The sequence below is a fragment of the Salmo salar genome, chromosome ssa27 (genome assembly GCF_905237065.1).
Source record: "Salmo salar chromosome ssa27, Ssal_v3.1, whole genome shotgun sequence".
NCBI lineage: Eukaryota > Metazoa > Chordata > Actinopteri > Salmoniformes > Salmonidae > Salmo > Salmo salar.
The window spans coordinates 39,626,581-39,654,516 of NC_059468.1; positions in this window are offsets into that span (position 1 = coordinate 39,626,581).

Below are 27,936 nucleotides of genomic sequence, written 5' to 3' on the forward strand. Positions count from 1 at the left end.
GTTGCTTATATGTATAAAATACTGATTTGGCATTGTTGTCTTGTTGCTTGAGTGTTTTGTTGTCACAGTAAACCTCAAGTGAATTTACCACTGTTCCAAGTCACCCAGAACCAACCCATAAAGTTGTACAGGAAAGTGAATGGATTACATTCTACTTTTGGGGGATTTTATCATGCGTTAGAATTTGTAGACCTTACATCTTCCACCTTAGATTAGTGTTCCCAACTCCGGTCGTACAATAACCCCAACACTGCAGGTAAACACTTGACAGGAAACCACTGCTGTAGGTAAACACCTGACAGGAAACCACTGCTGCAGGTAAAAACACCTGACAGGAAACCACTGCTGCAGGTACACCTGACAGGAAAACACTCCAGGTAAACACCGACAGGAAACCACTGCTGCAGGTAAACACCTGACAGGAAACCACTGCTGCAGGTAAAAACACCTGACAGGAAACCACTGCGCAGGTAAAAACACCTGACAGGAAACCACTGCTGCATACACCTACAGGAAAACACTGCTGCAGGTAAACACCTGACAGGAAACCACTGCTGCAGGTAAAAACACCTGACAGGAAACTACTGCTGCAGGTAAACACCTGACAGGAAACCACTGCTGCAGGTAAACACCTGACAGGAAACCACTGCTGCAGGTAAAACACCTGACAGGAAACTACTGCTGCAGGTAAAATGTGATGGTTTTGCAAAGGGCAGGTCATGGATTCTATAAAGGGCCATCGTCACTGGACACATATGGTCTAGGGTTAGGGAGAAGCTAATCACATTGTCATTCTTTTCAAATCTTTGTAGGCTTGGTGAAAGTCATACAATTTCACTATTTTCCCAGTAATGCTTGTCACTTTCAACGTGCATACTTTGTAATCTTATTTACAGGAAGACACCAGGCTGACTTAGTGTGTAAATCTTATGCGGGAAGTGAGAAAATGTACGAACCAACAAAACAGACCTTCCGGTTGGACCTTTTAGAGTGTGAACACAGGGGTGTACAAGGAACCTACTATCCCATGTGCAACTTCCAAGACGACCACCCAAGAACATAGCCAGTATTCCAAGCCTAGACAGGGCAGAGATTGTACATACAGATTGCAAACCTGTCCCCATTCTGACTCTTGTCCCCCACTGTAGCTCCAAAAGGACAACATTTACGTTCATACTATGGTGCCGACACTCGACTGAGAGTTCCTGCTCCCTAATCACAGCCACTACACAAATGGTCATCAAAACCGGTTTGGGCCAACTTGGATGTAGTTTTTTATTTACAGAATAGTTGCAAACTACTCAAGTCAATGTGACACACATCAAGTTTCCAGTTGTTAATGTCACATGCTCAAATAAAGTGGAATGCCTTTCTTGCAAGGTAACCTGTCTAAATATCTATCGCCTTGTAGCACTCACATTTGTAGCCATGAAATGCTTTGAAAGACTAGTTATGGCTCACATCAACACCATCATCTCAGACATCCTGGACCCATTTCATTTGCATACCGCCCCAACAGATCCACAGATGAAGCAATCTCTATTGCACTCAACACTGCCCTCTCCTATCTGGACAAGAGGAACACCTATGTGAGAATGCTGTTCATTGACTACAGCTCAGTGTTCAACACCATAGTGCCCTTCAAGCTCATCACTAAGCTAAGGACCCTGGGACTGAACACCTCCATCTGAAACTGTATCCTAGATTTCCTGACGGGCCGCCCCAGGTGGTGAGGGTATGCAACAACACATCTGCCATGCTGACCCTCAACAAGGGTGCCCCTCAGGGGTGCATGCTTAGCCCTTCTGTACTCCCTGTCCATTGCTGCGCATGACTTCAACACTCCAACACTACGACTAGGGTTGCAAAGGGTCGGAAACTTTCTGGTAAATGTCCAGGAATTTTTCCGTAAATTTTACATGGGAAGTTAATTAAGCCCTGGAATTTTGGGAATTTTGCTTAAATTCATTAAAAAAAATTAGCTTTTAATAGTGAATGTTTTTTGTGGGATACACATAAGGCAATTCTAGGTCTTGTGGCATATTTTGGTTACACTATCCCCAAGTCAATGGAATTTCAACCCTCTGCATGCACAGTGCATTCTTCCATCACATGTACAGCTGATTCTCAAGATCTTGCACACTAATGAGATGCTATTGAGCCCACAGTACTACACTGTCTGAGCCAAGGACAACATGCTTTCTGATAAATTTTGATTACAATACTGGGTGGGGTGAATATATTTTATATGACATACATGATTTTTTGTTAACTAGTAAATAGTAGCCTACAGCAAGTGTGTTTAAATCATTTCTAACTTGTTAACAATTTCTGTTAGTTTTTGCTACCATGTGGATTTTAGCTTGCTTGAGCCTGCTAACTGAGGAGTGTTAATTCACCTGTTCCCATACATGTTTAATTTAAAAACATTTATCTTACGAAGGAGTATTCGTTTTTGGGGGGGTTTGCGTTTTTTTTTACAAACATTTTTCTAATCTTTACAAGAAAATGACACGGGCACTATCTGATGTGTGGTGTCAAGTGCGTCGTAAAAAGTGGACCAAGGCGCAGCGGGTATCGTGCTCATCTTCTTTTATTTTAATAAACGTGAACACTTAACAAAAATAACAAACAATGCCGAAAACAGTCCTGTAATGCTACACAGCTATACACGGAACAACCACCCACAAACACAAGAGAAAATAAACCCACTTAAATATGGCCTCCAATTAGAAGCAACAACAACCAGCTGCTTCTAATTGGAGGTCGTTCCCAAAACTCACATAGAAATAGACAAACTAGAAAACCCACATAGAAATAGAAAACATAGAACATAAATCAAAAACCCCCAAACACACAAAACAAACACACCCCTGCCACGTTCTGACCAACTACAATAACAAAATGACCCCTTTACTGGTCAGGACGTGACATGTGGAGACATTTCACTGCAGCTAATGTGGAAGGAAAAGCTGTGTACATTTACAAATACTGTTCCAAGTCATATGTGAAGAATGCAACAAAGATGCAGAATCATCTGGCCAAGTGCATACAGTTCCCTCAGCGCTCACAACAATCAACCTCTGACAAAAGTCCCTCTACTTCAATTCGAGGTGAAATTATGAATCAGACACCTTATCGATAGCAACAGCTCATGGTCCTCCTGGAATCAGAAGTTTTTTTGACTCAATGGAGGAACGTAGTCAGAGAAATGCTGATGAGTGTCTTGCTCAAGCTGTGTATGAAATGGTTCACCTCTGATGCTCACAGGCAATGTGTATTGGAAGAGATTTCTGAATGTTCCTCGCCCAGCATACACCCCTCCAACCAGACATGCTTCATCTACTAATTTGCTGGATGCAGAGTTCAAGAGTTCAAGTGAAGGTCAAGCAAATCATAGAGAAAGCAGACTGTATTGCAATCATCTCTGATGGGTGGTCGAATGTTCCTGGGCAAGGAATAATTAACTACATCATCTCCACCCCTCAACCAGCATTCTACAAGAGTACAGACACCAGGGACAACAGACACACCGGTCTCTACATTGCATATGAGCTGAAGGCAGTCATCAATGACCTTGGACCACAGAAGGTAGTTTCACTGGTGACAGACAATTCTGTGAACATGAAGGCTGCTTGGTCTAAAGTGGAGGAGTCCTACCCTCACGTCACACCCATTGGCTGTGCTGCTCATGCATTGAATCTGCTCCTCAATGACATCATGGCACTGAAAACAATGGACACACTCCACAAGAGAACCAAGGAAATGGTTAGGTATGTGAAGGGTCATCAAGTTATAGCAGCAATCTACCTCACCAAGCAAAGTGAGAAGAATAAGTGCACGTTGCAGTGGTGTTGTCATCATGTTTGACAGTCTCCTGGAGGGGAAGGAGTCTTTCCAAGAAATGGCCATATCACAGTCTGCCGATATAGACAGCCCAATCAAGAGGATCCTCCTGGATGATGTATTTTGTGAGAGAGTAGTACAGCCTAAAACTTCTGAAACATATAGCAGTAGCCATTGCACAGATTGAGGGAGACAATGCCATCCTGTCTGATGTTCAGACTCTGCTTGCAGATGTAAGAGAAGAAATCCGTGCTGCAATGCCCACTTCCCTGTTGCGCCAAGCAGAGGAAACTGTAGTTCTGAAATACATCAAAATGCATGAAGACTTCTCGCTGAAGCCCATACACGCCGCAGTGTACATGTTGGACCTCAAGCATGCTGGCGAGAGCATCCTGTCTGGTGCAGATATCAACAAGGCCTATGGTGTCATCACTACCGTGTCTCGTCACCTTGACCTGGATGAGGGCAAGGTTTTTGGCAGTCTGGTGAAGTACACTTCCAAGCAAGGGCTTTGGGTGGGAGATGCAATATGGCAGTAGCGCCAACATATCTCATCAGCCACCTGGTGGAAGGGAATTTGTGGATCTGAGGCTCTTTCTCCTGTTGCCTCCATCAACTCAGAGCGCAACTGGTCCTTGTTTGGGAACACACACACCAATGCACGCAACAGGCTGACCAATACAAGGCTTTTTGAGCCTGACAACGAGCCTTCCTCAACAAGGTTGGAAAGTGACAGTGAAGATGAGGCCTCAGAGTCTGATGTTTAAGAGGTGGACATTGAGGAGGTCCAGGGAGAAAACATGGAAGCCTGAGAGGAGGGAAGATTCAGGGAATAAATATATGGGAATTAACAGAAATATATGCAAATTACTATTAATACCATTTAAATGTAGATGTTTTTTGCATTGGATATAAAATTGAAGTCGGAAGTTTACATACATTTAGGTTGGAGTCATTAAAACTTGTGTTTCAACCACTCCACAAATTTCTTGTTAACAAACTATAGTTTTGGCAAGTTGGTTAGGACATCTACTTTGTGCATGACACAAGTAATTTTTCCAACAATTGTTTACAGACAGATTATTTCATTTATAATTCACTGTATCACAATTCCAGTGGGTCAGAGGTTTACATACACTAAGTTGACTGTGCCTTTAAACAGCTTGGAAAATTCCAGAAAATGATGTCATGGCTTAGAAGCTTCTGATAGGCTAATTGACATCATATGAGTCAATTGGAGGTGTACCTGTGGATGTATTTCAAAGCCTACCTTCAAACTCAGTACTTCTTTGCTTGACATCATGGGGAAATCAAAAGAAATCAGCCAAGACCTCAGAAAAAAATTGTAGACCTCCACAAGTCTGGTTTATCCTTGGGAGCAATTTCCAAACACCTGAAGGTACCACGTTCATCTGTACAAGCAATAGTATAAACACCAAGGGACCACGCAGCCATCATACTGCTCAAGAAGGAGACGCGTTCTGTCTCCTAGAGATGAACGTACTTTGGTGCGAAAAGTGCAAATCAATCCCAGAACAACAGCAAAGGACCTTGTGAAGATGCTGGAGGAAACAGGTACAAAAGTATCTATATCCACAGTAAAACAAATCCTATGTCGACATAACCTAAAAGGCAGCTCAGCAAGGAAGAAGCCACTGCTCCAAAACCGCCATAAAAAAGCCAGACTACGGTTTGCAACTGCACATGGGGACAAAGATTGTACTATTTTGAGAAATGTCCTCTGGTCTGATGAAAAAAAATATAACTGTTTGGCCATAATGACCATCGTTATGGTTGGAGGAAAAAGGGGGAGGCTTGCAAGCCGAAGAACACCATCCCAACCGTGAAGCATCATGTTGTGGGGGTGCTTTGCTACAGGAGGGACTGGTGCACTTCACAAAATAGATGGCATCATGAGGAAGAAACATTATGTGGATATATTGAAGCAACATCTAAAGACATCAGTCAGGAAGTTAAAGCTTGGTTGCAAATGGGTCTTCCAAATGTACAATGACACCAAGCATACTTCCAAAGTTGTGGCAAAATGGCTTAAGGACAACAGAGTCAAGGTATTGGAACGGCCATCACAAAGCCCTGACCTCAGTCCCATAGAAAATATGTGTGCAGAACTGAAAAAGCTTGTGCGAGCAAGGAGGCCTTCAAACCTGACTCAGTTACACCAACTCTATCAGGAGGAATGTGTCAATATTCCACCAACTTATTGTGGAAGGCTATCCGAAACATTTGACCCAAGTTAAAGAATGTAAAGGCAATGCTGCCAAATACTAATTGAGTGTATGTAAACTTATGACCCACTGGGAATGTGATGAAAGAAATAAATGCTGAAATAAATCATTCTCTCTACTATTATTCTGACATTTCACATTCTTAAAATGAAATGGTGATCCTAACTGACATAAGACAGGGAATTTTTACTCTGATTAAATGTCAGGAATTGTGAAACACTGAGTTTAAATGTATTTGGCTAAGGTGTATGTAAACTTCCGACTTCAACTGTAAAAGGAGAGAAGGAGGAATAGATGGAGAGAAGGAGGGATAGAGGGAGAGAAGGAGGGAGAGAAGGAGGGATAGAGGGAGAATAATATACATGCTCATTGTTAGATGCAGGGACAGATGGGAGGATGAAGAAGGAATGGAGGACAATACTGAAGATATATTCACGATATATATTCACGATATATACACTGAGGGTACAAAACATTAAGACCACCTTCCTAATATTGAGTTAGATGTCCTTTGGATGGTGGACCATTCTTGATACACACGGTAAACTGTTGAGCGTGAAAAACCCAGCAGCGTTGCAGTTCTTGGCATAAACCAGTGCGCCTGGCACCTACTACCATACCCCGTTCAAAGGCACTTAAATATTTTGTGTTGCCCATTCACCCTCTGAATGGCGCACATACACAATCCATGTCTCAATTGGCTCATAGCTTAAAAATCCTTCATCAACTTGTCTCCTCACCTTCATCTACACTGATTGAAGTGGATTTAACAAGTGACATCAATAAGGGATCATAGCTTTGACCTGGATTCACCTGGTCAGTCTATGTCATGGAAAGAGCAGGTGTTCATAATGTTTTGTATACTCAGTGTATATCTTTTCAAACAAAAACAAAAACTACTTTTTCTCTAAATTAGCTTTGTTGTACAATTAAAGATCAAATACACTGCATTTCAAACAGCCAGGAATAAACTAATGAATTCAGGTCTTGTGAAATTATACCTAGGCTAAATATAAGCCATCCAAAACCATGAGACCCATTAATAAGGATCCAGGGTGGCAGGTATCCTAGTGGTTAGAGTGTTGGGACAGTAAACGAAAGGTTGGTGGATCGAGTCCCCGAGCTGACAAGGTCAAAAAAAATCTGTCGTTCTGCCACTGAAGAAGGCAGTTAACCCACTGTTCCCCGGTAGGCTGTCATTGTAAATAAGAATTTGTTCGTAACTGACTTGCCTAGTTAAATAAATAAAAAAAATGCAATTAATTAATCAAAATAGTTTAACTAGATTTTTTGCAATAATCACTGATCTGGCTTTCAAGCCTGTCTATGAAAATGCCTTTTTGTAAAATATATTTACCAGAACCATGCATAATGCACATTCACTAATAATGACTAACTTCTTGTAGCCGGCATTATAGAAATTAACAGGAGTCTCATTAAACAATCTCTCACGTACAAGTCCACGTGCTAGTGAGCAGCCAGCTAATCTTGAAATTTCCAGTTTAGCCAACAAGGATCTGCAAGCTAACAATGCAGAACAGTTGAATTGTTATGAACACACTCTTCTGTCCATCTCCAACTGTTTGAACAGCGTGCTAACCTGTCCACTTTGTTCACATGTTGAAATCAAGTGGCCTACCTTGTTTCTCAGAATGAGAACAAATTCCTTATTTAATTGTGTTTTATGCTTATTGCACATTTATAAAACACAGACTAGACAGCTAGTATAACAGTCTGGCTAAGAAGATGTTTGCGGTACAAGCTGAGCATACATTTTTGTGAATAAATGTTCATTGATATCCCAGTTTTAGTAGTGTCTGGTATGGTAACTACTCGGCCTCCGACCGCAAGGCACTACAGAGGGTAGTGCGTACGGCTCAGTACATTGCCGGGGACAAGCTCCCTGCCATCCAGGACCTATACACCAGGCGGTGTCAGAGGAAGGCCCTAAAAATTGTTGAAGACTCCAGCCACAATAGTCTCTCTGCTACCGCACGGCAAGCGGTACCGGAGCACCAAGTCTGGGTCCAAGAGGCTTCTAAACAGATTCTACCCCCAAACCATAAGACTCCTGAGCAGCTAATCAAATGGCTACCCAGATTATTTGCATTGCCCCCCTTTTACGCCGCTGCTACTCTCTGTTGTTATCATCTATGCATAGTCACTTTAATAACTCTACCTACATGTACATATTACCTCAACTAACCGGTGCCCCCACACATTGATCCTGTACCGGTACCCCCCCTGTATATAGTCTCGCTATTGTTATTTTACTGCTGCTCTTTAATTACTTGTTACTTTTATTTCTTATTCTTATTTGTATTTTTTAAACTTGGTGTGAGTATCTTGGTGTGAGTGGCAGGAGGAGGGGCTTGGTGTCAGTATCAGGAGGAGGGGCTTGGTGTGAATGTCAGGGGGAGGGGCTTGGTGTGAATGTCAGGGGGAGGGGCTTGGTGTGAATGTCAGGGGGAGGGGCTTGGTGTGAGTATCAGGGGGAGGGGCTTGGTGTGAATTTCAGGGGGAGGGGCTTGGTGTGAGTATCAGGGGGATGGGCTTGGTGTGAATGTCAGGGGGAGGGGCTTGGTGTGAATGTCAGGGGAGGGGCTTGGTGTGAGTATCTTGGTGTGAGTATCAGGAGGAGGGGCTTGGTGTGAGTGTCAGAGGGAGGGGCTTGGTGTGAATGTCAGGGGAGGGGCTTGGTGTGAGTATCCTTGGTGTGAGTATCAGGAGGAGGGGCATGGTGTGAGTGGCAGAGGGAGGGGCTTGGTGTGAATGTCAGGGGGAGGGGCTTGGTGTGAATGTCAGGGGGAGGGGCTTGGTGTGAGTATCTTGGTGTGAGTATCAGGAGGAGGGGCTTGGTGTGAGTAGCAGGGGAGGGGCTTGGTGTGAGTGTCAGGGGGAGGGGCTTGGTGTGAGTATCAGGAGGAGGGGCTTGGTGTGAGTAGCAGGAGGAGGGGCTTGGTGTGAGTGGCAGGAGGAGGGGCTTGGTGTGAGTATCTTGGTGTGAGTAGCAGGGGGAGGGGCTAGGTGTGAATGTCAGGGGGAGGGGCTTGGTGTGAGTATCAGGAGGAGGGGCTTGGTGTGAGTGGCAGGAGGAGGGGCTTGGTGTGAGTGGCAGGAGGAGGGGCTTGGTGTGAGTATCTTGGTGTGAGTATCAGGAGGAGGGGCTTGGTGTGAATGTCAGGGGGAGGGGCTTGGTGTGAGTGGCAGGAGGAGGGGCTTGGTGTGAGTATCAGGAGGAGGGGCTTGGTGTAAGTATCAGGAGGAGGGGCTTGGTGTGAGTGGCAGGGGAGAGGCTTGATGTGAGTATCAGGAGGAGGGGCTTGGTGTGAGTATCAGGGGGAGGGGCTTGGTGTGAGTGGCAGGAGGAGGGGCTTGGTCTGAGTATCAGGGGGAGGGGCTTGGTGTGAGTGTCAGGGGGAGGGGCTTGGTGTGAGTGGCAGGGGCTTGGTGTGAGTATCAGGAGGAGGGGCTTGGTGTGAGTATCAGGAGGAGGGGCTTGGTGTGAGTGACAGGAGGAGGGGCTTGGTGTGAGTATCAGGGGGAGGGGCTTGGTGTGAGTATCAGGAGGAGGGGCTTGGTGTGAGTGGCAGGGGAGGGGCTTGGTGTGAATGGCAGGGGGAGGGGCTTGGTGTGAGTTGCAGGGGGAGGGGCTTGGTGTGAGTGGCAGGGGGAGGGGCTTGGTGTGAGTGGCAGGGGGAGGGGCTTGGTGTGAGTATCAGGAGGAGGGGCTTGGTGTGAGTATCAGGGGAGGGGCTTGGTGTGAGTGGCTGGGGAGGGGCTTGGTGTGAGTGGCAGGGGGAGAGGCTTGATGTGAGTATCAGGGGAGGGGCTTGGTGTGAGTGTCAGGAGGAGGGGCTTGGTGTGAGTGGCAGGGGGAGGGGCTTGGTGTGAGTGACAGGAGGAGGGGCTTGGTCTGAGTGACAGGGGGAGGGCTTGGTCTGAGTATCAGGGGGAGGTGCTTGGTGTGAGTGGCAGGAGGAGGGGCTTGGTGTGAGTGGCAGGGGGAGGGGCTTGGTGTGAGTATCAGGGGGAGGGGCTTGGTGTGAGTGTCAGGGGGAGGGGCTTGGTGTGAGTATCAGGGGGAGGGGCTTGGTGTGAGTGACAGGAGGAGGGGCTTGGTCTGAGTGACAGGGGAGGGGCTTGGTCTGAGTATCAGGGGAGGTGCTTGGTGTGAGTGGCAGGAGGAGGGGCTTGGTGTGAGTGGCAGGGGAGGGGCTTGGTGTGAGTGGCGGGGAGGGGCTTGGTGTGAGTGGCAGGGGGAGGGGCTTGGTGTGAGTGGCAGGTGGAGGGGCTTGGTGTGAGTGGCAGGAGGAGGGGCTTGGTGTGAGTGGCAGGAGGAGCGGCTTGGTGTGAGTGGCAGGAGGAGGGGCTTGGTGTGTGTGCGTGTAAACAGAGAAAAAGAGGTGAAGAGAGAGGATTCACTCACGCCAAAATCTGTCCAAAATAAGCACAACGCATTTCTATGGGTTTAATATGGACCGGATCTTATCGCCTGCCTTCCTGCCTTTTGGGAAAACGACTCCCATTGTTAGGGCGGAGACGTGAGCATCTGGTCATCACATACAGATCTCTGGTGTCAATGGGAAAGTCCACACAGCACAGAAGGAATGAACGAGACGAGACCAAAAAGACAACATGAGAACAAGTGGTAATAAATGACAAATAAAATAAAAATGTGATTCTTGCGATACAAGCATTTGGAATATTGCGCCAAAAACATTGAATGAATTCGATATATCGCTCAACCCAAATTTAACCTGACCCATTTGACCTGACCCATTTGACCTGACTATTTTATATTACGAGGAAAATCTCTGAGCCCCAGTCAAATCTCATATCTAGGGCCCAGAGTTTTTCCTAGCCAGGTGATATGGGTCAGGGAAATCTACAATTCCTATTCACTTTGTAGTGACTGTTATAGCAAAGATAATTGACGGCAGAAGTTCGTCAACATTTTCCTCATTACAGAGAACATTGAAGTCTAATTAATTACAACTCAACATGTCAATCTACCAGTCCGACAGAAACACACTGCTTTTCACAGATACATCAATCTACCAGTCCGACAGAAACACACTGCTTTTCACAGATACATCAATGTACCAGTCAGACAGAAACACACTGCTTTTCACAGATACATCAATCTACCAGTCCGACAGAAACACACTGCTTTTCACAGATACATCAATGTACCAGTCAGACAGAAAAACACTGCTTTTCACAGATACATCAATGTACCAGTCAGACAGAAACACACTGCTTTTCACAGATACATCAATGTACCAGTCCGACAGAAACACACTGCTTTTCACAGATACATCAATGTACCAGTTAGACAGAAACACACTGCTTTTCACAGATACATCAATGTACCAGTCAGACAGAAACACACTGCTTTTCACAGATACATCAATGTACCAGTCAGACAGAAACACACTGCTTTTCACAGATACTTCAATCTAGAGTTGAACCTCTAAGAAAGTTTAGAATTTAAATGAGTCTTTACCCAGCAAGGCCGACAATAGCAACATACTCTGGTGTTGAATCTAATCAAATGTAATTAGCATTTCCTCTCTCCATTACGATACATTAATCATGTTCATTAATATCTTAATGTCTCACTGCGAGGAATGTGCCGAAATAGACTTTGCAATTTTAAACAGCGTTCAATATTTCAGAATGCAGGCACTCCGGGAAATCACATGGATGATTGGTTTACCTCTACGATGATCCTGTCAGTCAGATGATTGGTTTACCTCTACGATGATCCTGTCAGTCAGATGATTGGTTTACCTCTACGATGATCCTGTCAGTCAGATGATTGGTTTACCTCTACGATGATCCTGTCAGCCAGATGATTGGTTTACCTCTACGATGAGCCTGTCAGTCAGATGATTGGTTTACCTCTACGATGATCCTGTCAGTCAGATGATTGGTTTACCTCTACGATGATCCTGTCAGCCAGATGATTGGTTTACCTCTACGATGAGCCTGTCAGTCAGATGATTGGCTTACCTCTACGATGATCTTGTCAGTCAGATGATTGGTTTACCTCTACGATGATCCTGTCAGTCAGATGATTGGTTTACCTCTACGATGATCCTGTCAGCCAGATGATTGGTTTACCTCTACGATGATCCTGTCAGTCAGATGATTGGTTTACCTCTACGATGATCTTGTCAGTCAGATGATTGGTTTACCTCTACGATGATCCTGTCAGCCAGATGATTGGTTTACCTCTCACGATGATCCTGTCAGTCAGATGATTGGTTTACCTCTACGATGATCCTGTCAGCCAGATGATTGGTTTACCTCTACGATGAGCCTGTCAGTCAGACAGATGATTGGCTTACCTCTACGATGATCCTGTCAGCCAGATGATTGGTTTACCTCTACGATGAGACTGTCAGTCAGACAGATGATTGGCTTACCTCTACGATGATCCTGTCAGCCAGATGATTGGTTTACCTCTACGATGATCCTGTCAGCCAGATGATTGGTTTACCTCTATGATGAGCCTGTCAGTCAGACAGATGATTGGTTTATCAATGGGTAGGGAGGGAGGGGAAGGGAGGGGTAAGGAAGGGAAGGGAGGGGGAGGGAGGGAGGGAGGGAGGGGAGGGAGGGGTAGGGAGGGGTAGTGAGGGGAAGGGAGATGTAAGGAGGGGAAGGGAGGTGTAGGGAGGGGTAGAGAGGGGGAGAGAGAGGTAGGGAGAGGAAAGGAGGGGATGGGAGGTGTTGGGAGGGAGGGGTAGTGAGGGTAGGGAGGGGTAGGAGGTGTAGGGAGGGGAAGTGAGAGGTAAGGAGGGGAAGGGAGAGGATGGGAGAGGTAGGGAGGGGAAGGGGTGATAACAGGGGTTAAGAAAGCACGCTTTCTCTGGTACAGTGTGGGTTAGGGTGGTAATGATAACATGTGGTCTGGGGTATAGTGTGGGTTAGAGTGGTAATGATAACATGTGGTCTGGGGTATAGTGTGGGTTAGGGTGGTAATGATAACATGTGGTCTGGGGTATAGTGTGGGTTAGGGTGGTAATGATAACATGTGGTCTGGGGTATAGTGTGGGTTAGGGTGGTAATGATAACATGTGGTCTGGGGTATAGTGTGGGTTAGGGTGGTAATGATAACATGTGGTCTGGGGTATAGTGTAGGTTAGGGTGGTAATGATAACATGTGGTCTGGGGTATAGTGTGGGTTAGGGTGGTAATAATAACATGTGGTCTGGGGTATAGTGTGGGTTAGGGTGGTAATGATAACATGTGGTCTGGGGTATAGTGTGGGTTAGGGTGGTAATGATAACATGTGGTCTGGGGTATAGTGTGGGTTAGGGTGGTGGTGAAAGTCGGGGATTGGATAGGCAGGAAAAATACAACACAATAGCAAAATGGTAAAGGTCATCATTCAGTAAGTAAACATTCAGGAAGTAAACATTCAGTAAGTAAACATTCAATAAGTAAACATTCAGGAAGTAAACATTCAGTAAGTAATCATTCAGTAAGTAAACATTCAGTAAGTAATCATTCATTAAGTAATCATTCAGTAAGTAGCCATTCAGTAAGTAGCCATTCAGTAAGTAAACATTCAATAAGTAATCATTCATTAAGTAATCATTCAGTAAGTAAACATTTAGTAAATAGTCATTCAGTAAGTAGCCATTCAGTAAGTAGTCATTCAGTAAGTAAACATTCAATAAATAAACTTTCAGGAAGTAAACATTCAGTAAGTAAACTTTCAGGAAGTAAACATTCAGTAAGTAAACATTCAGTAAGTAAACATTCAGTAAGTAATCATTCAATATGTAATCATTCAATAAGTAATAATTCAGTAAGTAATCATTCAGTAAGTAAGCATTCAATAAGTAAGCATTCCGTTGGTAAACATTTGGTAAGTAATCGTTGAGTAAGTATGAAACTGATGGGCCCAAACCAGGTCACAGTGAGAGAGAGTTCTAGTCTACTGTCAAACTAATAGGCCCAAACCAGGTCACAGTGAATAATTCAGCAGCTTTTTAGGGAAGAGGAGACACTTCCAATAACTCCCCTGGGAGAGAGGTCTGGAACCTGGTCTGTACACACACACGCGCACACACACACACACACACCTACACACATGCATGCACACATACACACCTACACACATGCATGCAAACACACACACACACACACACACACACACACACACACACACACACACACACACACACACACACACACACACACACACACACACACACACACACACACACACACACACACACACACACACACACACACACACACACACACACACACACACACACACACACACACACACACACACACACACACACACCAGTGGCAGTCAGTGCTATTTAAGATGAGGGAGGACCATTTTTTTTTTCATGAGGAGACTATCAGGAATCCAGGTAAGACCCAAGTGCAGACTGTGGAACTAACAATGTTTATTGTAGCAACAGGGGCAGGCAAACGACAGTTCAAGGCAGGCAGGGGTCGATAAGACAGAGTAGTGGGACCAAGGTACAGGACGGCAGGCCCAGGCTCAGGGTCAGGTCAGGCAGAGGTTGGTAATCCAGAGTTGGAGCAAAGGTACAGGACAGCAGGTAGACTCCAGGTCAGGGAGAGGCAGGGTGGTCAGGCGGGCGGGTACAGGGTCAGGACAGGCAGGGGTCAAAAACCAGGAGGACGAGAAAAGAGAGAGACTGTGGAAAAGCAGGAGATGAGAGACAAAACCCTGGTAGGCTTGTCAAACAAGACCAACTGGCAACAGACACACAGAAAAGACTGGTATAAATACCCAGGGGATAAGTAGGGAAGATGGGCGACGCCTGGAGGGGGCGGAGTCAAGCACAAATACAGGTGAAACAGATCAGGGCGTGACAGAGACCTTATTTCTATTACATTGGATAACTGTTATTCATATTCCATTCACTTAGTTCAATGTAACATCAATAGGTTTAGGCTACTACATGATAATCCCGTTTTCCCTATACACTTCATGAGGTTCCACACAACCGAGCCTATAAATGAAAGTTTAAAACGTAGGTGCACACAATTTGAGAGAAAAAATTGTGGTGACAGACAGTGACACTTTCAATACCGCCTTGCACATTCTTGCCTGTATCTAGCTGACATAGGGTGTAATCATTAGTCCAACAGTTGCAAGCGAGAGATTCTATTGGACAAAATTCACGTATGTTCATCCCAGTTTGCTTTCGTTTAAGAAATGTTTTTCAACAGAATCGGCGGAAATGAATTCACCCGTTATCGCGCGTAAATACAGTATACTTTCATAGCAGCCATGTTGTGTTCGTTCTCGCATCTGTATGCTCTCCTCTCACCTTGTCCCTTCACTTCTGGACTTCAATATACAACACATGAAACTTTACAAGCCAAAACCATATCATAACTGCTACCTATATTAGCTATAGTAACGTCATAGTTAACAGAACTAATTAGTTAATCTGCGAACAATCATGCAGTAACGTTCCAGTTTATAGTCAGTAAGCAGTTACACCGGCGGGCACCGGTGGCATTAAATTAGTTAAACCAAAAGCTTACCTTGACTTGGAAGAGTTCCAGTGTTGTGTTGGATACTCATAGCCAGCTAGCTAACATAGCATCCCTCTGTTATAGCCATCTAGCTAACATAGCATCCCTCTGTTATAACCAGCTAGCTAACATGGCATCCCTCTGTTATAACCAGCTAGCTAACATGGCATCCCTCTGTTTGAGCAGGGTGTTTCAGTAGGCTAAAATAGCTAGCTGCATTTGCTAGCTAAGTAAGTGAAACTGAAAGTGAATAAAGTGAAAAAACGAAAAAGAAAAAAAAGGCAAAATCTCCATCTCTTTCTTGCTTCTCCTTCATTTTGGAAGAAATTAATTTGTTCAAAACTGTTCAACTATTGTCTTTCTCTCTCTTTGAGTCAACTACTCACCACATTGTATGCTCTGCAGTGCTAACTAGCTGTAGATTTCTGTACTAGATAGGACTGGCCACCCCTCATAGCCTGGTTCCTCTCTAGGTTTCATCCTAGGTTTTGGCCTTTCTTGGGAGTTTTTCCTAGCCACCGTGCTTCTACACCTGCATTACTTGCTGTTTGGGGTTTTAGGCTGGGTTTCTGTACAGCACTTTGAGATATCAGTGGATGTAAGAAGGGCTTTATAAATACATTTGATTTGATTTGATCCTTTGATTGGGTGGACAACATCTCAGTTCATGCTGCAAAAGCTCTGATAGGTTGGAGGACGACCCCCGGAAGTTGTCATAATTGCTGTGTAAGTCTATGGAAGGCGGTGAGAACCATGAGCCTCCTAGGTTTTGTATTAAAGTCAATGTACCCAGAGGAGGACGGAAGCCAGCTGTCCTGGCTACACCCTGGTGCTACCCTACAGAGTGCTGTTGAGGCTACTGTAGACCATTACAAAATAGTGTGTTTTAATCAATTATTTGGTGACATGATATTATATTTAGTATAGTTATATAAAAAGGATAACTTTTTAAATGTTTTTTTATTTGTATGAAATTCACTGAGGAGGACGGTCCTCCCCTTCCTCCTCCACTGACACACACACACACACACACACACACACACACACACACACACACACACACACACACACACACACACACACACACACACACACACACACACACACACACACACACACACACACACACACACACACACACACACAGAGAGAGATTACAAGGTCTTCAACGTAAACAGCTCATTTGGTTGAGCAGATCCTGAAGTATGTCATCGTTATTTTTTTCCTGAACAACCCCGCCGGATTTGAGACAAGACAAATCAACAGAAACGGTCGATTCTAGGGCCTATTGACACACAACAGCCAAGGATGGGATTAACACTTCCTACAGCAGACAAACTGTCAACCTCTCCTGCAGGATTACACCGTTCCACCTCCTAAAACAATCAGCTGACATTTAGCAGATGGGGATTGTTCGCCTGCATATCACACATGACATTTACAACTGGAGGGGTTCTCTCTTCTCTCTGACTATCTCTGTCTCATTATATCTCTCTCTCGACACTTTACTCTTCCCTTTCTCCTGACAGCTGACAGGTGTCCTGACATTTAATTAAAATAAAATCAAATGAAAGTGTCTTGGTCACGTACACAGTTTAGTAGATGGTATAGCGGGTACAGTGAAACGGTTATGTTACTAGCTCCTAGCAACGGAGTAAAATGTTCAACACCTACAAAAAAAAATATATATATATATATATATTAAAAAACACCACAAGAAATAAAGAAATGTCGGAACGAATTAACAACCCAAATATCAATGTAACAGTAATCCACATGCAATCTATATGCATCTACACCGGATGAATTTACACTAGATATACTAACAATGATACAGCAGTAGATAAACTGAGTGCACAAAACATTAGGAACCCCTTTATTAATATTGAGGTAGACTCCCCCCCCATTGCCCCTCAGAACAGCCTCAATTCGTCGGGACATGGACTCTACAAGGTGTCGAATGCGTTCTGCAGGGATGCTGGCCCATGTTGACTCCAATGCTTCCCACAGTTGTGTCAAGTTGGCTGGATGTCCTTTGGGTGTTGGACCATTCTTGATGCACACGGGAAATTGCTGAGTTTGAAAAACCCAGCAGTGTTGCAGTTCTTGACACCCCGTTCAGTTCTTGACACCATACCCCATTCAAAGGCATTTAAATATTTTGTCCTGCCCGTTCACCCTCTGAATGGTACACATACACAATCCATGTCTCAATTGTCTCAAGGCTTAAAAATCCTTCTTTAACCTGTCTCCTCCCCTTCATCTACACTGATCGAAGTGGATTTAACATGTGACATCAATAAGGGATCATAGCTTTCACTTGGATTCACCTGGTCAGTCTATGTCATGGAAATAAAGGGAAAAGGGGATACCTAGTCAGATGTACGACTGAATGTATTCAACTGAAATGTGTCTTCCACATTTAACCCAACCCCCTCTGAATCAGACGGGGTTGGGGGGGGGCTGCCTTAATAGACATCCACATTTTCAGCGCCCGGGGAACAGAGGGTTAACTGCCTTGCTCAGGGGCAGAACGACCGATTTTTACCTTGTCAGCTCGGGAGAAGGTGTTCGTAATATTTTGTAAGCTATGTCGAGAATCCAGTATGAAAATACATATGCACTGTGTATAAACAGTGTATCTAAAATACAATTTACAGTAGTAGAAGTGTATAGTATATGGTGTGTATAGACAGTATGGACAGTATGTGATCAGAGATGGTGTGTATAGACAGTATATGATCAGAGATGGTGTGTATAGGCAGTATGGACAGTATATGATCAGAGATGGTGTGTATAGACAGTATGGACAGTATATGATCAGAGATGGTGTGTATAGACAGTATGGACAGTATTTGATCAGAGATGGTGTGTATAGACAGTATGGACAGTATTTGATCAGAGATGGTGTGTATAGACAGTATGGACAGTATATGATCAGAGATGGTGTGTATAGACAGTATGGACAGTATTTGATCAGAGATGGTGTGTATAGACAGTATGGACAGTATTTGATCAGAGATGGTGTGTATAGACAGTATGGACAGTATTTGAAAATACAGTATGAAAATACATATGCACTGTGTATAAACAGTGTATCTAAAATACAATTTACAGTAGTAGAAGTGTATAGTAGATGGTGTGTATAGACAGTATGGACAGTATGTGATCAGAGATGGTGTGTATAGACAGTATATGATCAGAGATGGTGTGTATAGACAGTATGGACAGTATTTGATCAGAGATGGTGTGTATAGACAGTATGGACAGTATTTGATCAGAGATGGTGTGTATAGACAGTATGGACAGTATTTGATCAGAGATGGTGTGTATAGACAGTATGGACAGTATTTGAAAATCCAGTATGAAAATACATATGCACTGTGTATAAACAGTGTATCTAAAATACAATTTACAGTAGTAGAAGTGTATAGTAGATGGTGTGTATAGACAGTATGGACAGTATGTGATCAGAGATGGTGTGTATAGACAGTATATGATCAGAGATGGTGTGTATAGACAGTATGGACAGTATTTGATCAGAGATGGTGTGTATAGACAGTATGGACAGTATTTGATCAGAGATGGTGTGTATAGACAGTATGGACAGTATTTGATCAGAGATGGTGTGTATAGACAGTATGGACAGTATTTGATCAGAGATGGTGTGTATAGACAGTATGGACAGTATATGATCAGAGATGGTGTGTATAGACAGTATGGACAGTATTTGATCAGAGATGGTGTGTATAGACAGTATGGACAGTATTTGATCAGAGATGGTGTGTATAGACAGTATGGACAGTATTTGATCAGAGATGGTGTGTATAGACAGTATGGACAGTATTTGATCAGAGATGGTGTGTATGGACAGTATGTGATCAGAGATGGTGTGTATAGACAGTATGGACAGTATGTGATCAGAGATGGTGTGTATAGACAGAATGGAAAGTATTTGATCAGAGATGGTGTGTATAGACAGCATGGACAGTATGCGATCAGAGATGGTGTGTATAGCAGTAATTATAAAGGATGAGCCATGACTAGAATTAAGAAATAAGGTACGAGGGGGAGTGGTATATGGTCAATATAGCACGGCTAAGGGCTGTTCTTGAACTTGACGCATCGCGGATATAATACAGTATATACATTTGAAGTCGGAAGTTTACATACACTTAGGTTGGAGTCATTAAAACTCGTTTTTCAAACACTCCACAAATTTCTTGTTAACAGACTATAGTTTTGGCAAGTCGGTTAGGACATCTACTTAGTGCATGACACAAGTAATTTTTCCAACAATTGTTTACAGACAGATTATTTCATTTATAATTCACTGTATCACAATTCCAGTGGGTCAGAAGTTTACATGCGCTATGTTGACTGTGCTTTTAAACAGCATGGAAAATTCCAGAAAATGATGTCATGGCTTTAGAAGCTTCTGATAGGCTAATTGACATCATTTGAGTTAATTGGAGGTGTACCTGTGGATGTACACTGCTCAAAAAAATAAAGGGAACACTTAAACAACACAATGTAACTCAAAGTCAATCACACTTCTGTGAAATCAAACTGTCCACTTAGGAAGCAACACTGATTGACAATACATTTCACATGCTGTTGTGCAAATGGAATAGACAACAGGTGGAAATTATAGGCAATTAGCAAGACACCCCCAATAAAGGAGTGGTTCTGCGGGTGATAACCACAGACCACTTCTCAGTTCCTATGCTTCTTGGCTGATGTTTTGGTCACTTTTTGAATGCTGGCGGTGCTTTCACTCTAGTGGTAGCATGAGACGGAGTCTACAACCCACACAAGTGCCTCAGGTAGTGCAGCTCATCCAGGATGGCACATCAATGCGAGCTGTGGCAAGAAGGTTTGCTGTGTCTGTCAGCGTAGTGTCCAGAGCATGGAGGCGCTACCAGGAGACAGGCCAGTACATCAGGAGATGTGGAGGAGGCCGTAGGAGGGCAACAACCCAGCAGCAGGACCGCTACCTCCGCCTTTGTGCAAGGAGGAGCAGGAGAAGCACTGCCAGAGCCCTGCAAAATTACCTCCAGCAGGCCACAAATGTGCATGTGTCTGCTCAAGCGGTCAGAAACAGACTCCATGAGGGTGGTATGAGGGCCTGACGTCCACAGGTGGGGGTTGTGCTTACAGCCCAACACCGTGCAGGACGTTTGGCATTTTCCAGAGAACACCAAGATTGGCAAATTCTCCACTGGCGCCCTGTGCTCTTCACAGATGAAAGCAGGTTCACACTGAGCACGTGACAGACGTGACAGAGTCTGGAGATGCCGTGGAGAACGTTCTGCTGCCTGCAACATCCTCCAGCATGACCGGTTTGGCGGTGGGTCAGTCATGGTGTGGGGTGGCATTTCTTTGGGGGGCCGCAGAGCCCTCCATGTGCTCGCCAGAGGTAGCCTGACTGCCATTAGGTACCGAGATGAGATCCTCAGACCCCTTGTGAGACCATATGCTGGTGCAGTTGGCCCTGGGTTCACCCTAATGCAAGACAATGCTAGACCTCATGTGGCTGGAGTGTGTCAGCAGTTCCTGCAAGAGGAAGGCATTGATGCTATGGACTGGCCCGCCCGTTCCCCAGACCTGAATCCAATTGAGCACATCTGGGACATCATGTCTCGCTCCATCCACCAACGCCACGTTGCACCACAGACTGTCCAGGAGTTGGCGGATGCTTTAGTCCAGGTCTGGGAGGAGATCCCTCAGGAGACCATCCGCCACCTCATCAGGAGCATGCCCAGGCGTTGTAGGGAGGTCATACAGGCACGTGGAGGCCACACACACTACTGAGCTTCATTTTGACTTGTTTTAAGGACATTACATCAAAGTTAGATCAGCCTGTAGTGTGGTTTTCCACTTTAATTTTGAGTGTGACTCCAAATCTAGACCTCCATGGGTTGATAAATTGGATTTCCATTGATTGTTTTTGTGTGATTTTGTTGTCAGCACATTCAACTATGTAAAGAAAAAAGTATTTAATAAGATTATTTCTTTCATTCAGATCTAGGATGTGTTGTTTAAGTGTTCCCTTTATTTTTTTGAGCAGTATATTTCAAGGACTACCTTCAAACTCAGTGCCTCTTTGCTTGACGTCATACGAAAATGTAAATAAATCAGCCAAGACCTCAGAAAAACAATTGTAGACCTCCACAAGTCTGGAGTCATCCTTGGGAGCAATTTTCAAATGCCTGAAAGTACCACATTCATCTGTACAAACAATAGTATGCAAGTATAAACACCAAGGGACCATGCAGGTGTCATACCGCTCAGGAAAGATACGCGTTCTGTCTCCTAGAGATGAACGTCTTTGGTGCGAAAAGTGCAAATCAATCCCAGAACAACAGCAAAGGACCTTGTGAAGATGCTGGAGGAAACAGGTACAAAAGTATCTATAGCCACAGTAAAACGAGTCCTATATCGACATAACCTGATAGGCCGCTCAGCAAGGAAAAAGCCACTGCTCTTAAACCGCCATAAAAAAGCCAGACTACGGTTTGCAACTGCACATGAGGACAAAGATCGTACTTTTTGGAGAAATGTCCTCTGGTCTGATGAAACAAAAATAGAACTGTTTCAGCATAATTACCATGATTATGTTTGGAGGAAAAAGGGGGAGGCTTGCAAGCCGAAGAACACCATCCCAACCGTGAAGCACGGGGGTGGCAGCATCATGTTGTGGGGTTGCTTTGCTGCAGGAAGGACTGGTGCACTTCACAAAGTAGATGGCATCATGAGGTAGGAAAATTATGTGGATATATTGAAGCAACATCTCAAGACATCAGTCAGGAAGTTAAATCTTGGTCGCAAATGGGTCTTCCAAATGGACAATGACCTCAAGCATACTTCCAAAGTTGTGGCAAAATGGCTTAAGGACAACAAAGTTAAGGTATTGGAGTGGCCATCACAAAGCCCTGACCTCAATCCTATAGAAAATTTGTGAGCAGATCTGAAAAAGCGTGTGCGAGCAAGGAGGCTTACAAACCTGACTCAGTTACAACAGCTCTGTCAGGAGGAAGAGGCCAAAATTCACCAAACTTATGGAAGTTTATGGAAGGCTACCTGAAACGTTTGACCCAAGTTAAACAATTTAAAGGCAATGCTGCCAAATACTATTACAATTACATTACATCTACGTCATTTAGCAGACGCTCTTATCCAGAGCGACTTAGAAATTGGTGCATTCACCTTATGATATCCAGTGGAACAACCACTTTACAATAGTACATCTATATCTTTTTTTGGGGGGGGAGGGTGGGGGGGGGTAGAAGGATTACTTAATCCTATCCCAGGTATTCCTTAAAGAGGTGGGGTTTCAGGTGTCTCCGGAAAGTGGTGATTGACTCCGCTGTCCTGGCATCGTGAGGGAGCTTGTTCCACCATTGGGGTGCCAGAGCAGCGAACAGTTTTGACTGGGCTGAGCGGGAACTTTGCTTCCGCAGAGGTAGGGAGGCGAGCAGGCCAGAGGTGGATGAACGCAGTGCCCTTCTTTGGGTGTAGGGACTGATCAGAGCTTGAAGGTACGGAGGTGCCGTTCCCCTCACAGCTCCGTAGCCAAGCACCATGGTCTTGTAGCAGATGCGAGCTTCAACTGGAAGCCAGTGGAGTGTGCGGAGGAGCGGGGTGACGTGAGAGAACTTGGGAAGGTTGAACACCAGATGGGCTGCGGCGTTCTGGATGAGTTGTAGGGGTTTAATGGCACAGGCAGGGAGCCCCGCCAGCAGCGAGTTGCAGTAATCCAGACGGGAGATGTCAAGTGCCTGGATTAGGACCTGCGCCGCTTCCTGTGTAAGGCAGGGTCGTAGTCTGCGAATGTTGTAGAGCATGAACCTACAGGATCGGGTCACCGCCTTGATGTTAGCGGAGAACGACAGGGTGTTGTCCAGGGTCACGCCAAGGCTCTTAGCACTCTGGAAGGAGGACACAATGGAGTTGTCAACCGTGATGGCGAGATCATGGAACGAGCAGTCCTTCCCCGGGAGGAAGAGCAGCTCCGTCTTGCCGAGGTTCAGCTTGAGGTGGTGACCCGTCATCCACACTGATATGTCTGCCAGACATGCAGAGATGCGATTCGCCACCTGGTTATCAGAAGGGGGAAATGAGAAGATTAATTGTGTGTCGTCTGCGTAGCAATGATAGGAGAGACCATGTGAGGATATGACAGAGCCAAGTGACTTGGTGTATAGCAAGAATAGGAGAGGGCCTAGAACTGAGCCCTGGGGGACACTAGTGGTGAGAGCACGTGGTGCGGAGACTGATTCTCGCCACGCCACCTGGTAGGAGCGACCTGTCAGGTAGGACACAATCCAAGAGTGAGCCGCGCCGGAGATCGCCAACTCGGAAAGGGTGAAGAGGAGGATCTGATGGTTCACAGTATCAAAGGCAGCAGATAGGTCTAGAAGGATGAGAGCAGAGGAGAGAGAGTTAGCTTTAGCAGTGCGGAGAGCCTCCGTGACACAGAGAAGAGCAGTCTCAGTTGAATGACCAGTCTTGAAACCTGACTGATTTGGATCAAGAAGGTCATTCTGAGAGAGATAGCAAGAGAGCTGGCCAAGGACGGCACGCTCAAGAGTTTTGGAGAGAAAAGAAAGAAGGGATAGTGGTCTGTAGTTGTTGACATCGGAGGGACCGAGTGTAGTTTTTTTCAGAAGGGGTGCAACTCTCGCTCTCTTGAAGACGAAAGGGATGTAGCCAGCAGTCAAGGATGAGTTGATGAGCGAGGTGAGGTAGGGGAGAAGGTCTCTGGAAATGGTCTGGAGAAGAGAGGAGGGGATAGGGTCAAGCGGGCAGGTTGTTGGGCGGCCGGCCATCACAATTTGCAAGATTTCATCTGGAGAGTGAGGGGAGAAAGAGGTCAAAGCATAGGGTAGGGCAATGTGAGCAGGACCAGCGGTGTCGTTTGACTTAACAAACGAGGATCAGATGTCGTCAACCTTCTTTTGAAAATGGTTGACGAAGTCATCCGCAGAGAGGGAGGTGGGGGGGAGGGGGAGTAGGATTCAGAAGGGAGGAGAAGGTGGCAAAGAGCTTCCTAGGGTTAGAGGCAGATGCTTTGAATTTAGAGTGGTAGAAAGTGGCTTTAGCAGCAGAAACAGAGGAAGAAAATGTAGAGAGGAGGGAGTGAAAAGATGCCAGGTCCGCAGGGAGGCTAGTTTTCCTACATTTCCGCTCGGCTGCACGGAGCCCTGTTCTGTGAGCTCGCAATGAGTCGTCAAGCCACGGAGCAGGAGGGCAGGACCGAGCCGGCCGGGAGGATAGGGGACATAGAGAGTCAAAGGATGCAGCAAGGGAGGCGAGGAGGGTTGGGGAAGCAGAATCAGGAGATTGGTTGGAGAAGGATTGAGCAGAGGGAAGAGATGATAGGATGGAAGAGGAGAGAGTAGCAGGAGAGAGAGAGCGAAGGTTGCGACGGCGCAATACCATCTGAGTAGGGGCAGAGTGAGTAGTGTTGGAGGAGAGCGAGAGGGAAAAGGATACAAGGTAGTGGTCGGAGACTTGGAGGGGAGTTGCAGTGAGAGAGTAGCAGAAGAACAGCATCTAGTAAAGATGAGGTCAAGCGTATTGCCTGCCTTGTGAGTAGGGGGGGACGGTGAGAGGGTGAGGTCAAAAGAGGAGAGGAGTGGAAAGAAGGAGGCAGAGAGAAATGAGTCAAAGGTAGACGTAGGGAGGTTAAAGTCACCCAGAACTGTGAGGGGTGAGCCATCCTCAGGAAAGGAACTTATCAAGGCGTCAAGCTCATTGATGAACTCTCCAAGGGAACCTGGAGGGCAATAAATGATAAGGATGTTAAGCTTGAACGAGCTAGTGACTGTGACAGCTTGGAATTCAAAGGAGGAGCTAGACAGATGGGTCAGGGGAGAAAGAGAGAATGTCCACTTGGGAGAGATGAGGATTCCAGTGCCACCACCCTGCTGACCAGATGCTCTCGGGGTATGCGAGAACACATGGTCAGAAGAGGAGAGAGCAGTAGGATTAGCAGTGTTTTCTGTGGTAATCCATGTTTCCGTCAGCGCCAAGAAGTCGAGGGACTGGAGGGTAGCATAGGCTGAGATGGATTCTGCCTTGTTGGCTGCAGACCGGCAGTTCCAGAGGCTGCCGGAGACCTGGAACTCCACGTGGGTCGTGTGCGCTGGGACCACCACGTTAGAGTGGCAGCAGCCACACGGTGTGAAGCGTTTGTGTGGCCTGTGCAGAGAGGAGAGAACAGGGATAGACAGACACATAGTTGACAGGCTACAGGAGAGGCTACGCTAATGCAAAGGAGATTGGAATGAAAATTAACTAAACAACTGGGGAAGCGAGAGAGCAAGGCCTCCCTTACTAACCATTCACTGAAACACACAAATATAACTTTTCCAACTTCCACTTTAGAAAATATAATTGATGTAAACTACAGTGGTTCAATGTTTCCAGGAATAGGCTCAAACTTAGTTTATTCAGCTAGATAACTTGGTACAGTATTCTTCCGTGAAACCCACCCAGTGCACCGTATCCTATGACGCCGTAGCTAACTAGCATGCTAGCATCCAATAACACACGGTTAGCACCAATACTTGGTTACAACAAACTACCATTGGATCATTCGTGTCCGTGTCTAGTTCCTTTCATAACGCAGAAGTAATTAAAATGTTGGCTAGCTAACACAAAGTCAGTCCTGCTAGCTACACAAGTGGACTACACATCTCGAAAGTTCAGAAAGTTAAGCTTACGTTGCAAAAATCTTATTGACTAAAAATGATACAGTACTGCTAGCTGGTAGAGTTGGCTAACTAGCAGTGGCTGCGTTTACCTTTATCTTTGATACAAAGACAACTATGCAGCTAGCTAACATTACACTAATCAAAACGTTCCGTTGTAATGTATTTAGTTTCTACAATACTGCTAGTTGGTAAAGTTGGCTAGCTAGCAGTGGCTGTGGTGTTGTGGTGTTGACGCTGTTTGGAAAACGGCTGCGAACGAATACAGCTGGCTAGCTAACCTCGTTAGTTTCTCAAAGCTACACCTTTATCCTTGATACAAAGACAGCAAAGACAACTATGTAGCTAGCTAGCTAGCTAACTAATTAAATCAAATTGTTCCGTTGTAATGTAATGAAATGTAATATTACCCGTGGAGCGAAGTACAGCACGACTAGTCATCACTAATTGAGTGTATGCAAACTTCTGACCCACTGGAAATGTGATGAAAGAAATAAAAGCTGAAATAAATCATTCTTTCTACTATTATTCTGACATTTTCACATTCTTAAAAAGTGAACTAAAGTGGTGATCCTAACTGACCTAAGACAGGGCATTTTTACTAGGATTAAATGTCAGGAATTGTGAAAAACTGAGTTTAAATGTAATTGGCTAAGGTGTATGTCAACTTCCGACTTCAACAGTTCGTGTGAAGTGGGTAAAACAGGATGTAAACACTATTAGTGTTCAATGAATCTACTGTATGTACATAGGGCAGCAGTCTCTAAGGTGCAGGGTAGAGTACCGGGTGGTAGCCCGCTAGTGTAAGTGTCTGAGGTTCAGGGCAGGGTACTGGGTGGAGGCTGTTAACAGTCTGATGGCCTGAAGATAGAAGCTGTTTCTCAGTCTCTCTGTCCCAGCATTGATGCACCTGTAAGGTGAACAGGACGTGGCTCGGGTGGCTGAGGTCCTTGATGATCTTCTAGATGGTAGCGGGGTGAACAGGACGTGGCTCAGGTGGCTGAGGTCCTTGATGATCTTCTAGATGGTAGCGGGGTGAACAGGCTCGGGTGGCTGAGGTCCTTGATGATCTACTTCGCCTTCCTGTGGCACCGGGTGCTGTAGATGTCCTGAAGAGCAGGCAGTGTGCTTCCGATGATGAGTTTGGCTGACCACACCACCTTATGAAAAGCCCTGTGGTTGCTGGCCGTGCAATTGCCGTAGCAGGCGGTAATACAGCTCAACAGGATGCTCTCAATGGTTCTTCTATAGAAGTGTGTGAGGGTCTTAAGAGCCAAACCGCATTTCTTCAGCCTCCTGAGGTTGAAAGGTGCTATTGCGCCTTCTTCACCATGCTGTCAGTGTGAAGGAACCGTTGAACGTCCTTATTGATGTGCACGCCAAGGAACTTGAAGCTTTTGACCTTCTCTAAAGCAGCCCCTGACTCTCTCGCTCCCCATTCCCTATCTCTTCCTCTCTCTCTCTCCCACTCTCTTTCTCCCCCTCTTTCTTTCTCTCTCTCTCTCTCTCTCTCGCGCTCTCTCTTTCTAAATTATTGCTGTAGTTTCTCTGACCTCCTCCTCTGTCTCTGATCTGAC